The sequence below is a fragment of the Oncorhynchus masou genome, chromosome 29 (genome assembly GCF_036934945.1).
Source record: "Oncorhynchus masou masou isolate Uvic2021 chromosome 29, UVic_Omas_1.1, whole genome shotgun sequence".
NCBI lineage: Eukaryota > Metazoa > Chordata > Actinopteri > Salmoniformes > Salmonidae > Oncorhynchus > Oncorhynchus masou.
Window position 1 is genome coordinate 83531084 of NC_088240.1, and position 14656 is coordinate 83545739.

The 14656-nt window shown below is 46.6% G+C and overlaps 1 pseudogene; it reads right to left on the bottom strand.

The window, feature by feature from the left end:
- Positions 1–14656, bottom strand: part of LOC135520810 (sodium bicarbonate cotransporter 3-like) — a 43193-nt pseudogene that overhangs the window by 20201 nt on the left and 8336 nt on the right.

The following is a 14656-nucleotide window of genomic DNA, read 5'->3' on the forward strand; positions in this document are numbered from 1 at the left end:
AACTCTGAAAATCACTAAAATAAATATAATCTGTGTGAATGTGCCTTAGGCATGCTGCAAGGAGGCATGAGGACTGCAGATGTGGCCAGGGAAATAAATTGCAATGTCCGTACTGTGAGACACCTAAGACAGTGCCTTGGTGGAAGAGCAGGGTTACATCTCACAGCAAAAATGGGCAAATCTGGCACAGCTCATGAGGAGGAGATGCACTGCAGTATTTAATGCAGCTGGTGGCCACAGCGCGACAGTCCACATGTAACAACATGCAGCTGGAATGCGAGCGGAATGAGGCAGACCACGTCGTAACAAAACCTGCACAGGATCCGTATTTCCGAACATCACACCTGCGGGACAGGTACAGGACGGCAACAACATCTGCCGAGTTACACCAGGAACGACAATCCCTCCATCAGTGCTCAGACTGTCCGGTATTTTCAGGCTGAGAGAGGCTGGACTGAGGGCTTGTAGGCCTGTTAGGCAGGTCCTCAACAAACCTCACCGGCAACAATGTCGCCTATGGGTACAAACTCACCGTCCATGCTGGACCAGACAGGACTGGCAAAAAGTGCTCTTCACATGACGAATTTTCGGTTTTGTCTCACCAGGGTGATGTACAAATTTGCGAAATGCTAAATCGTCAAAATGCGTTACACCGAGCTGTACTCTGGAAATTAGATGATTTGCTATGGTTCAAGGGCCGTGATGGTCTGGGGACGTTGTGTAACAGCATCATCGGACTGAGCTTGTTGTCATTGCAGGCAATCTGAGTTACAGGAAAGACATCCTCCTCCCTCATGTGGTACCCTTCCTGCAGGCTCATCCTGACATGATCCTCCAGCATGACAATGCCACCAGCTATACTGCACAGTTCTGTGCGTGATTTCCTGCAAGATAGGAATGTTAGTGTTCTGCCATGGCCAGCGAAATAGCCCGGATCTCAATCCCATTGAGCACGTCTGGGACCTGTTGGTTCGGCGGGTGAGGGCTAGGGCCATTCCCCCCAGAAAAGTCTTGGAACTTGCAGGTGCCTTGGTGGAAGAGTGGGGTTACATCTCACAGCAAAAACGGGCAAATCTGGCACAGCTCATGAGGAGGAGATGCACTGCAGTACTTAATGCAGCTGGTGGCCACAGCGCAACAGACCACATGTAACAACATGCAGCTGGTGGCCACAGCGCGAAGGGGCAGACCACGTGTAACAAAGCCTGCACAGGATCCGTATTTCCGAACATCACACCTGCGGGACAGGTACAGGACGGCAACAACATCTGCCGAGTTACACCAGGGAGCACAATCCCTCCATCAGTGCTCAGACTGTCCGCAACAGGCTGAGAGAGGCCTGGACTGAGGGCTTGTAGGCAGGTCCTCAACAGACCTCACCGGCTTATAATGTCGCCTATGGGTACAAACTCAGCGTCGCTGGACCAGACAGGACTGGCAAAAAGTTACTCTTCACATGGCCAGTCGCGGTTTTTGTCTCACCAGGGGTGATGGTCGTTTGCGTTTATCGTTGAAGGAATGAGCGTTACACCGAGATTGTACTCTGGAGCGGGATCGATTTGGAGGTGGAAGGGCCGTGATGGTCTGGGCGGTGTGTAACAGCATCATCGGACTGAGCTTGTTGTCATTGCAGGCAATCTGAGTTACAGGAAAGACATCCTCCTCTGGAAGAGTGGGGTTACATCTCACAGCAAAAATGGGCAAATCTGGCACAGCTCATGAGGAGGAGATGCACTGCAGTACTTAATGCAGCTGGTGGCCACACGCGACAGACCACATGTAACAACATGCAGCTGGTGGCCACCCCGTTCATGGAGACAGACCACGTGTAACAAAACCTGCACAGGATCCGTTTTCCGAACATCACACCTGTTCGGGACAGGTACAGGACGGCAACAACATCTGCCCGAGTTACACCAGGAACGCACAATCCCTCCATCAGTGCTCAGAAACTGTCCGCAAACAGGCTGAGAGGCCTTAGGACTGAGGGCTTGTAGGCCTGTTAGGCAGGTCCTCTCAAACCTCACCGGCAACAATGTCCAATGGGCATCTCACCGTCGCTGGACCAGACAGGACTGGCAAAAAGTGCTCTTCACATGACGAGTCATTTTGTCTCACCAGGGGTGATGGTTGACCTCCGTTTATCGTAAAAATTGAGCGTTACACCAAAAACTGTACTCTGGAAATCGGATCGATTTGGAGGTGGAAGGGCTGATGGTCTGGGGCGTTTGTAACAGCATCATCGACTGAAGCTGTTTCTTTGCAGGCAATCTGAGTTACAGGAAAGACATCCTCCTCCCTCATGTGGTACCCTTCCTGCAGGCTCATCCTGACATATTTTTCTCCTAAAATTAATATTCACTATTCACAAATAATTACTTTGATTCCTGCAAGATAGGAATGTCAGTGATTGAACCATGGCCAGCTAATACAATAGCAAAGGAATAATTTATTTTGCAAACTGGGACCTGTTTAAATGAATCAAGAATTCCCCAAAAAAGTTAAAGAACTTTGCAGGTTATTCCTTGGTGGAAGAGTTTTTGGGGATACATCTCACAGCAAAAACATGCAAATAATAGCTAAACAGCTAGAGGATAGATGCATGTTTTGCAGCTGGTGGCCACACTAGTTACTTTGTTCTGTTAATTTTGATTCTGCCCTACCTGCTGCTGTAATGTCCCGACTGTCTCGCTCTTCTTGAGCAACGGCCCACTAGTCTAGCACTATGCAGATGATGCTCGCAAACACCGACACGCTAGTGTCATTCCGATCCTGGCTGATATGTAGATTTTTATTTTATTTATAAAATATTTTTAAAACGGTGCCTTAATTATTCAATGAATTTCCATGACATTTCGAAAACGTTTTGGGAATTTATCATTTTCCAAAACTTTTCCAACTTTTATTAGGTTCCTGAATGGTGTAGCAGTCCAAGGCACTGCATCTCAGTGGTAGAGGCGTCACTACAGAACCTGGTTCGATTCCATGCTGTATCACAACCGGACGTGATTGGGAGTCCCACAGGCCGGCGCACAATTGGCCCAGCGTCATCCGGGTTAGGGTTTGGCCAGGGGTAGGTCATCATTGTAAATAAGAATTTGTTCTTAACTTACTTACCTAGTTAAATAAAGGTTAAATAAAATTCCAGGACTTTCATGACAATACGAACCCTGAGGAGGTGTTTGAGACAGTTGGGACACTGCTATAGCAGTAGCCTGCACACTCACCTGCAGAACTTGAAGAGGATCTTCTCAAAGACCAGGACTGGTCCGGTGCTGCCCAGGATGGTGAGTGGCTGGCCCGCAAACATGGAGAAGGCCACGCCCGTCAGAGACGCCCCGAACAACGACTCGATCGCACTCTGGGTGTAAGTGAGAGTGAGGGGAGATTAGGCAAAGACGGTGAGCAATTAAACATTTTTATCACAAAGTCATCAATAACTGTAGACAAATACAATATCTCCCATTAGTTTCTGGTGACATCACTCACGATGTTTCCTTTGGTGGCCTCGCCCAGCAGGCCTCCGAAAGTGATGACAGGGGACATGCAGGCGCAGTAGAGGAACAGCACAGAGGCCAGGCACTGCAGGCTCAGAGCATCCCTAATATCGCTCCATAGGAACGGAGCTTTCCTCCTTACATCCATCACCAGGCCCCCAAAGATCCTGACAGAGGAGAGGGAGGGAGGGAGGGGGAGAGAGAGGGAAGACGTCAGAGAGCAGGGAAGCCAGTGAGGGAGTTTTAATAATAGTTTAATTGCTAGAGAGATGTGATATCATTTCTGCACCTTTAGTATTGGGGACAACTCTAAATCAGAGCCAACTCAAAACTGGACAGACTAAATGTAGTAGGCAGTTGGAATATAGCCAGCAATGGAAACCGTGCCAGCTGAGGGGACATAAATAATTGTCACACAAACACACCTCCTGTACAGGCCACTTCAGGTCATGTTTCAGAGAGGGGTCAAGAATAGCATGTCTAAAGCCTGCATAGACTCTTTAAAGTAATGTCCCCTTAATGCCATAGTTATTAACTAACTTCTTCACTGAGCAGAATGTCATTACTCAACATTACACAGTAACTGCTGCTCAATAATATACAACTATACCTAGTAGTTCCCATGAAATAACCTACAATTGAAGACAAGTTAGTAAAAGTAAGAAAGAAATCTAGTATATTTTTGGTCTTTTTCATGAATTAGAAATACACTATGGTGTGGTTTCAGTATTATTAGAGAGTGAATGGTGTGTAGACGGTGTGTGTGGGGTGTGTAGACGGTGTGTGCTGGTGTGTAGACGGTGTGTGTGGTGTGTACTGGTGTGTGTGACGGTGTGTGTGGGGTACTGGTGAAGTGTGTGCGGGGCACTGCTAGATGAAAGTCTGCAGGTGTGTAGACCTCTTCACCTCTTCAGCTTCTACACCAGACACATGAAAGACTTTCCAGACCTCTAGTGAACAGCTCTCTTCATGTTTGTAATGCTTTTATAATGAGCTGCCAAGGTGACCACTCAGTCTGGCAGCTCCTTTTCATCAAAAGGGACTTAAAGAAAACCCATTGTGTGTGTTTGTGTGTGAGAGAGACCCACCTCCCTGTCCTCTGTAGCTCTGGTCCTGCTTGGTGCTGGTCTTCCTTGAAGGACTCATTATGGGCAGAGCCGTTGGGCAATGAGGGCGTCTTCCTCTTGTCCTGTGTAGAGAGAAAAGCCCCCACAGGCCAGGTTACTGCACAGCCCTCAACATTCTAACCATCTGTACTGTACACACACCGTGTCCACAGCGGTTCTCTTACAATATTACCCATCAGCATGTCTCACACGTTTAATAGCAGCCAACCAACATCTGCGTCCAGATCCCTCACCTGAGATGGGACACTCTTGGGGGGCTCGATTCGTATCGTGGGGTCCCACTCTCCTGGGGGTAGGACGGTCACCTGGTCCAGAAACTCATCTATCCCCGACAGCAGATCGTTCCGGTCTTTGGCCTTGTACGCTACATCATGGAAGACCTGGCACAGGACGACAACAGCAGTCTCTCAAACGACATGTCGCTGCTTCTGACGCCACAGCATGGGACCAATTGGTGATTGGTCAAGGTTGAAATTGGACCAATCCAGAGCTGTGTTGTAGTGCTCCTCACCTCGTCTGTCATCAGCGTGGCGATGGAGCGGCCGATCTCATGGTACTGAGGACCCTTCCCAAACGGACCCAGCAGCAGGAACAGGAACCTGACCAATAGGAGAGCAGGATAGAATCAGAGTCCATCCAAGCACACACCACCACACACCCCCCTCAACACACAATATATTTTGCAAAAATGGTTGTCTATTGCCATAACTCCTTCACAGTCAAAATAACTAAATGCCTGTCATACGATTCAGATAAGTGTGTGTACACACTTACCTGGTGGGTACAGGCACCTCAGTGAGACCAGTGAGCAGCACGGCGGGGGACAGCCTGATGAATGCTATGATTGGTCGCTCCAGGAATTCCACCTCTCCCACCAGCACGTTGGACGCCTCCGCCCCAGGAGGGATCTTCTTCATGAAGTTCATGTCCACCTGGGAGGTTGAAGGTCACAGGGTTAAACAGGAAGTATACATGCTTGGATGTTCCTGAAGTTGAATTGTATTGGCCATGCAGGGTTCATAGACATTTAGACAGATTGAATTTCAGGACTTTAAACTAAATTCCCATGACAACAATTGGTGGTGTTTAAATAGAAGTATATATTTTTTGGCAGAAATGTGGTATCAACACTTGGAGGCTGATCCCATGTAGTCTACCATCTCCTGTCGTTGTACAAGGCACTTAACCCCCCACAAAGTAGAATCCCTGTTAGGCAACTATATAAACACATGTGGTCAACCCTCAGTCTGGAGAGCTGATGGGTGTGCAGGCTTTTGATACAGCCCTGTTCAAACACGTTGCAGTCAGTTTATCAAGGTCCGGTTGAGCAACTCATTTCTAAAATGTTTTGTTGGAGGACTAAAATAAATACATGGAATAAAAGCCTACACTCATCAGCTCTCCTGGAGAAAGGTTGACCTCCCTGGACGTAAAACATATGTTGGGGAAATGTTGCTCTGGCTTTGTCCAATAATTAGCTCATTCAATATATCAACGATCATATAGGGGGAACGCATAGAGGAAACACTGAACAGTTAACTAGAGGGAGAGCGAGAACTTGCCAGGCTACAGGATTTGAATTGGCTACCTACTCTGTTCTCTATCATATTTTATAGACCTCTCCTTGAGCAATGGCCCACTGGTACACATGCAGGTGATGACACAGATGCACTGAAGTTGATTTTTATGTGATTGGTAAAGAATATGTGCCCAAATAAAACACACAAAAAAAAGTATTCTTTTCAGATTTGACCATTTTCTAAACTTTTCCAGGACATTCCAAGACTTATCCAAGATACCAACCCTCCATTATGTGTTTGCCAAATTTCTACAAAATTCTCAACTGTTATAAACTGTGGAAAATATAAGATGTGTGTTTTGGTAACATGGTCAGTTACTGAGGATGTGTATATAGACGGGTAGTTTGAGGGTTGAACTACCCCCCACCCCCCCCAAAAAGAACCAGCGCGTGTACACCATTAATCACATGTACCAGGCAAGGAGACGGGGTACCTTATCGCCTCCATTATGGACCCTACCCACTACACCGCGGACGCTACCCGCTACACCGCGGACGCTACCTCTACAACGCGGACCCTACCCGCTACCCCTACACCACGGACCCTACCCGCTACCCCTACACCGGACCCTACCCGCTACCCCTACACCGCGGACCCTACCCCGTGGACACTACCCACTACCCCGTGGACACTACCCACTACCCCGTGGACACTACCCACTACACTGTACTATGGATGCTTCCGTCAGAAGCGATGACCTCAAACAGGACACCTAATAAGTAATAAATCACATAGAATATGTGCGGTTGCTGTGCTGCTGACAGCCGTACTGCTGCACAAAAAAAAGATAATGAAAACACCAGATTCTCTGAACCACGGTCGGACCACTACAGACAGATCAACACAGTCACAACACTACGGTCACACACACACGGCACTGGCAGGTAACATGTCATGTACAGTCACGTCACGGTACAACACAGTCTCATGGATCAACACAACAGCACTGATTGGCCAGGGCCAGTGATTGACAGGAGAGAGGACTTACTGCAGGCCTCCTGGCACCCCCGCCCCAGGAACCACAACTACAGTGGCAAGCATTCTGAGAGCAGGACAAATAGGGGCACAACTTAATTCAGATCACACCATAAGCTCAGCTCACTCAGCTGGGGTCCAATCTGGATCCATGATGTCACCTCTTATTATAACATCATCCTCTTAATACACTGTTCTCATACCCATCAGTCCCCCAAGGAGCGGAAACCAGTCACTTTGTTGAGTATCCAGCATGCGTTACTTCAAATGAGATTGAATAATTTCCGAATGCATTGCATATCTGACCCTTTGACTTTTTCCACTTGTCACATTCAACTCATTATTTACCTCAATCTACACACAATACCCCATAATGACCAAGCGAAAACATGTTTTTAGAAATTAATCTTTGAAATGTTTCTACAACTTGATTGGAGTCCACCTGTGGTAAATTCAATTGATTGGACATGATTTGGAAAGGCAGACACCTGTCTTGATAGGGTCTCACAGTTGGCAGTGCATCTCAGAGCAAAAGCCAAGCCATGAGGTGGAAGAAATTGTCTATAGAGCGCCGAGACAGGGTTGTGTTGAGACACAGATCTTAGGAAGTCTACCAAATAAATTCTGCAGCATTGAAGGTCCAAGAACACAGTAGCCTCCATCATTCTTAACTGGAAGGAGTTTGGAACCAAGACTCTTCCTAGAGCTGGCAGTCCGGCCAAAACTGAGCAATCAGGGGGAAAAGGGCCTTGGTCAAGGAGGTGACCAAGAACCCAATGGTCACCCTGACCGAGCTCCAGAGTTCCTCTGTGGAGATGGTTGTCCTTCTGGAAGGTTCTCCCATGTCTGCAGCACACCACCAATCAGTCCTTTATCGTAGAGTGGCCAGACAGAAGCCACTCCTCAGTAAAAGGCATCACAGTCTGCTTGGAGTTTGCCAAAAGACAACGAAAGGACAAAGAGAAACAAGATTCTCTGGTCTGATGAAACCAAGATTGAACTCTTTGGCCTGAATGCCAGTGTCACGTCTGGAAGAAACCTGGAACCATCCCCTAAGTGAAGCATGAGTGGCTCTCATGCTGTGGGGAGGTTTTTCAGATGAAAGCATCATGCTGTGGGGATGTTTTTCAGCAGCAGGGACTGGGTGGCAGCATCATGCTGTGGGGATGTTTTTCAGCAGCAGGGACTGGGTGGCAGCATCATGCTGTGGGGATGTTTTTCAGCAGCAGGGACTGGGTGGCAGCATCATGCTGATGTTTTCAGCAAGGGACTGGGTGGCAGCATCATGCTGTGGGGAGGTTTTCCTAGGGACTGGGTGAATCATGCATGTTTTTCAGTGGGTGGCAGCATCATGCTGTGGGGATGTTTTTCAGCAGCAGGGACTGGGTGACTAGTTGGGATCGAAGGAAAGAGATCTTTGATGAAAACCTGCTCCAAAGCGCTCTGGACCTTGTACTGGGGCGACGGTTCACCTTCCAACAGGACAATGACCCTAAGCACACAGCCAAGACAATGCAGGAGTGGCTTCGGGACAAGTCTCTGAGTGTCCTTGAGTGGCCCACCCAGAGCCCTGATTTGAACCCGATCGAACATCTCTGGAGAGACCTGAAAATAGAGCTTGAGAGGATATGCAGTGTCATACCCAAGAAGACTTGAGGCTATAATCAATGCCAAAAGTGCTTTAACAAAGTATAGAGTAAAGGGTCTGAATACTTAAGTAAAATGTGATTTCAGTTATTATTTTATTTCTAAAAACCTGTTTTTGCTTTGTCATTATGGGGTATTGTGTGTAGATTGAGGGATAAAAATAAATAAATTGTAGAATAAGGTTGTAACATAACAAAATGTGGAAAAATTCAAGGGATCTGAAATCTTATTGAATGCACTGTGCAAACCCTGGATTTCTGATGCTATGTATTGGCCAATCAGAGGCTTTGAAGCCAGCGGCTGCCATATTGAGTTCTCTGTAGAGCCCTGTATGGGCATGAATTTTAAGCCCGAGCCCTACCTATGCTGTGACGTTAAGGTCCTACCCAGGCCCAATTGCTTCAACCAAATTAAAGCCCCGTCCCTGACCGAAACCAAAAATAACTTCCTCCATTAGTAAATCCATTAGCTGCTCTGTCAGTCTCATCCTGCACGCAGCTCACTCTGCATGTACTCTACTCATGGCGGCTCTGAGCGTGTATCCATAGCAACGGCTCTGCTAGGGCTGCTCTGCTCAATGACGAGACATGACAGAGCAGTTAACTACTTTGTCACTAACAAAACTCAAGGAACATTATTTTCTGTGAAATAATCTCTCCTGTCTTATATTTGATGAGGTTGAAGCACTTCTGACACCATGTTATGATCGTTGTCAGATATGACTATTCTTGCAGCAGAGCATGAGCAAATGGCTCAGCTTCAAAATGTTCGTGATCAATTTAGTGATCCATGAGCCCTGCCTGTTCCCTAGATATTGATAAAAAAGACCCTACTCGGCCCTGACCCAATGTATAATGTCGGGCCCGGGACGGGTAGCAGAGCTCTACTTGTCTGTCCTCGTGACGGTGGGTCTACACACTGCTCAGCAGTGGGAGGAGAGACGTTACCTTGCTGAAGTCCACAGTGCTGTTCTCTCTGCTTCCTCCGTTGATGCGGCTCTCACTCGGTTTACTGTTCTCCAGGTTCCCAGGAGCTGACTGGGGGGATGCCAGGAGGCCTGCCCAAGGGGAGGAAGGGGTAGAAGAAACCAGTGGTCAATTGAACAGTAAAAAATGAACTGTGTGTATGGTCGATATGAATGGGGAATTGGTACAATTTGTAGACGTACACAATTATATGTGTCTGAGAAGGAGAGCGGGGGGGCTATGCATGTGTGACTCAGTGAGACTGAGAGTTTGTTCAGACATGCAGCTGCTCTGTACATGCTGGGTGAGAAACTCCACGTATCACAACAAAGTAATCAGAGATGGTAGAAATAACAAACAGTGGGGGGGGGGTTCAATTAGGTAGACACCCATAGACATCCTCTGTGTTTACAGGACCGACCCTACGGAGGCTGGAGTTGGACAGAAAGGTTTCAGAGGGAGGTTAGTGGTGGAATGTGCTCCAATGGGGCCCTGCCTGTCAATCCCCTGCTTCTTACTGAACCAGTCAGCCAAGATACACCACATGGTCCAATAAGACAACACATTTAAAGCTGGGAAAAACAGAACACTCTCACGTGTTGGTATTTACACACACACACACACACACACACCATGGCCTCAGCCTCTTGCTGTAAAAACGTATTTTGACCTCTCATCTCACGGTCTATGAACCTTGCCAATTGAAACTCACTGTGTAATACTGTGCAGCATCTGTGTGCATATGGGGGTGAAACCTGAGCACGCCTCACAAACCCTGATATCATTTATTAGCCAGTGGTAACGGGGGTAATAGTGCCTGATTACATTAAGTTGGCCCTATGTTATTGTAAACAGTTACCAAACTTAGTATAAGGGTAACTCAACTCCAAATTCAGCCTTTGCCCAAACTGCTCACATTTTCAGGTGAGAAGTTGTGGGTAGCGGGGAAATTGCTCATAAATATTAATTTTTGTGGGTGGGTAAACATAGTAGTATCTGATCCCAACACTAAAGCATTCTCAGAAGTCCACTGGCACGTGCTGATAATAAAATGATGTGCATCTCGAGCAGATATGGCTCTGGACAGTTCGCTCTCAGTGGAAAGGTGATGCGATCCTGACATCTACTGCCAGTGTAAATTAAAATCCCCAATGTAGCGCAAAAAATAATTATTATACATTGAAATGTGGACTAACATTTATTGCGGAATTGTGTTGGAGAACAAAGCGAGTCATCACCTTGATAATGAAGATTAGGGGCTCATTTCAATCCAACCCACATTGCAGTATTCATGCTGTAGCTCTTGGTCAAATTAACTCAATAGTCTTGGGTACTGTATAAAAACCTACAACTACTACCAGGGCCACCCCTCTCACAGGCATGTGTTCACTTTTCAGAATTACAAGTGTGTGGGCACATGAATATTGTAAATAAAAATGTTTATCTATCCATCCATCCATATACAGTTGAAGTCGGATGTTTACATACACCTAAGCCAAATACATTTAAACTCAGTTTCACAACTCCTGACATTTAATCCAAGTAAAAATGTCCTGTCTTAGGTCAGTTAAGATCATCACTTTATTTTAAGAATGTGAAATGTCAGAATAATAGTAGAGAGAAGGATTTATTTCAGCTTTTATTTCTTTCATCACATTCCCAGTATGTCAGAAGTTCACATACACTCAATTAGTATTTGGTAGCATTGCCTTTAAATTGTTCAACTTGGGTCAAACGTTTCTGGTAGCCTTCCACAAGCTTCCCACAATAAATTGGGTGAATTTTGGCCCATTCCTCCTGACAGAGCTGGTGTAACTGAGTCAGGTTTGTAGGCCTCCTTGCTCGCACACGCCTTTTCAGTTCTGCCCACACATCTTCTATAGGATTGAGGTCAGGGCTTTGTGATGGCCACTCCAATACCTTGACTTTGTTGTCCTTAAGCCATTTTGCCACAACTTTGGAAGTTTGTTTGTGGTCATTGTCCATTTTGAAGACCCATTTGCGACCAAGCTTTAACTTCCTGACTGATATCTTGAGATGTTGCTTCAATATATCCACATCATTTTCCTCCCTCATGATGCCATCTATTTTGTGAAGTGGACCAGTCCCTCCTGCAGCAAAGCACCCCCACAACATGATGCTGCCACCCCTGTGCTTCACTGTTGGGATGGTGTTCGTCGGCTTGCAAGCCTCCCCCTTTTCCCTCCAAACATAAATGGTCATTATGGCCTCAGTCTATTTTTGTTTCATCAGACCAGAGGACATTTCTCCAAAAAGTACAATCTTTGTCCCTATGTGCTGTTGCAAACCATAGTCTGGTTTTTCTATGTCTGTTTTGGGGCAGTGGCTTCTTCCTTCTTCCTTGCTGAGCGGCCTCTCAGGCTATGTCGATATAGGACTTGTTTTACTGTGGATATAGATACTTTTGTACCCGTTTCCTCCAGCATCTTCACAAGGTCCTTTGCTGTTGTACTGGGATTGATTTTCACTTTTAGCACCAAAGTATGTTCATCTCTAGGAGACAGAACTTCCCTTCCTTCGCGAGCAGTATGATGGCTGTGTGGTCCCATGGTGTTTATACTTGCATACTATTGTTTGTACAGATGAACGTGGTACCTTCATGCATTTAGAAATTGCCCCCAAGGATGAATCAGACTTGGAGGTCTTCAATTTTTTTTCTGAGGTCTTGGCTGATTTCTTTTGATTTTCCCATGATGTCAAGCAAAGAGGCACTGAGTTTGAAGGTAGGCATTGAAATACATCCACAGGTACACCTCCAATTGACTCAAATTATGTCAATTAGCCCACCAGATGCTTCTAAAGCCATGACATAATTTTCTGGAATTTCCCAATCTGTTTAAAGGCACAGTCAATTTAGTGCATGTAAACTTCTGACCCACTGGAATTGTGGTACAGTGAATTATAAGTGAAATAATCTGTGTTTAAACAATTGTTGGAAAAAAAACACTTGTGTCATGCAAAAAGTAGACGTCCTAACTGACTTTCCAAAACTATAGTTTGTTAAGAATTGTGTGGACTGGTTGAAAAACTAGTTTTAATGACTCCAACCTAAGTGTATATAAACCTCCAACTTCAACTGTACACATCTCTGCCCCATGTGGGATTAGAACTCAAAACCATTGAACTATGAGCCATTGTCATCCATTTCTTGTAACGATGGATGTAGCTACAAATAAATGTATAATCCTCATAGCCTCCATGTTTTTTTTCTTCGTAAAAGATGCATGAAACGGTAAGCAAAAACGTTGAATTTGGTCATGCGCCTCCCTGCCTTTAGAATTTTGTGTAACGCCAGTAGTCTAGTCAAGGAAGCGTCATGTAAAATATATATTGGCACACTCCACTTACCAAGACCATTGCCAAATAAGGCGTGCGGTCACCTGTTTTTATAGTAAGCCACGAGGTGGTACCACCAAGCACAACCAGAAGGGAGTGCATTTCATTCTGAACTGCTCGCTTGAGATGTAGAGGAACCTTCTCAAGGTGTGATGTAACCGCTGGGGGGAATGAGATTAATAGTAAATCAAAATAACAAAATATAGCCCTTTCGCAACCAACTGTGGAAATGAAGACCAGAATTGCGTGTTTCACTAAGTCCAAAACATCTGGTTTATTTTGATGAAATGTACTCTAAGTGCTTCACAAGTCATCACGCACACAGGCAGACACATACAATGTTAAGGACCGAGAGGGGTCAGATTATGTAAGGTGAAGGTGTGGAGGGAGGGTTTCATGCTATTTGCAGGATATTTAACCTGCTGGAGGTGGGGGGAGGAGCTGCACCAGACGGGCAGGGTCTGCATCCCAGACTCCTCCTTGTGGTCCTTGACTAGAACGGACCGGAGCTTCAGTTCCTCCCCATGTGGAGCATGGACCTCCACACTGGGGATACTCCAGCTCCTACCCTCACCGGTCAATCAGAGGAGGGGTGGGGGACAGGCAGGGAGGAGTGGGTCTGGGTCAGTCAGAGGAGGGGTGGGCCTGGGTCAATCAGAGTAGGGGTGGGGGACAGGCAGGGAGGGGTGGGTCTGGGTCAGTCAGAGGAGGGGTGGGGGACAGACAGGGAGGGGTGGGTCTGGGTCAATCAGAGGGGGTGGGGGACAGACAGGGAGGGGTGGGTCTGGGTCAATCAGAGGAGGGGTGGGGGACAGGCAAGGAGGGGTGGGGGATCTGCATCTGGCTAAGGGAGGGGTGTTCTGGGGGGTACTAAGGGGGGAGGGGGGGGTGCTGGCGTTGAGCAGGAAGCAACTGAGGAACTGAGACCCCCTGGACTCCCTTGAGGGAGGGGCGGGAGGTGGATAGACTTCCTATGGAGGGGACAAGGGTAGTTGGGAAAGAAGACAGGATGGAAAAAGGAAAGAGGGAGAGGAAAAATACATCAAGAAGGGTAAGAATAGTAAATGTGTGTTGGGAACAATGCTCTTCATGCTGCGAATCCCAGGCCTTGGAAGTGTCTTGTTAGTGGAAGTCAAAGACAAAGAGCAGGGGCATATTCAGTACATCCCAAAACGTCACAGGGAACATTTGCACAATGTACATGGAGCCGCAGTAAACCAGGAGAGATTAAGTCAAGATCAATTAACATCTGTCATAATGCCAACTGCCCACAAACAGCAGCGAACATGTTCAGAACACACACAAAAACACTGTTTAGCAACCTTTTGCAACAATGTTACAAAAACACAAATGCCGCGGTTACGTCACACTTTAATAAGGATATACTATAGGTCACTCAAACAGACCAATCACAAGCAAGGGGAAGCTGACCAATAATCTTCAACTGTAATTTCATTGCTACATGATGGCATGTTCACATATTTACATTGGTTTTAAGTTATTAACTA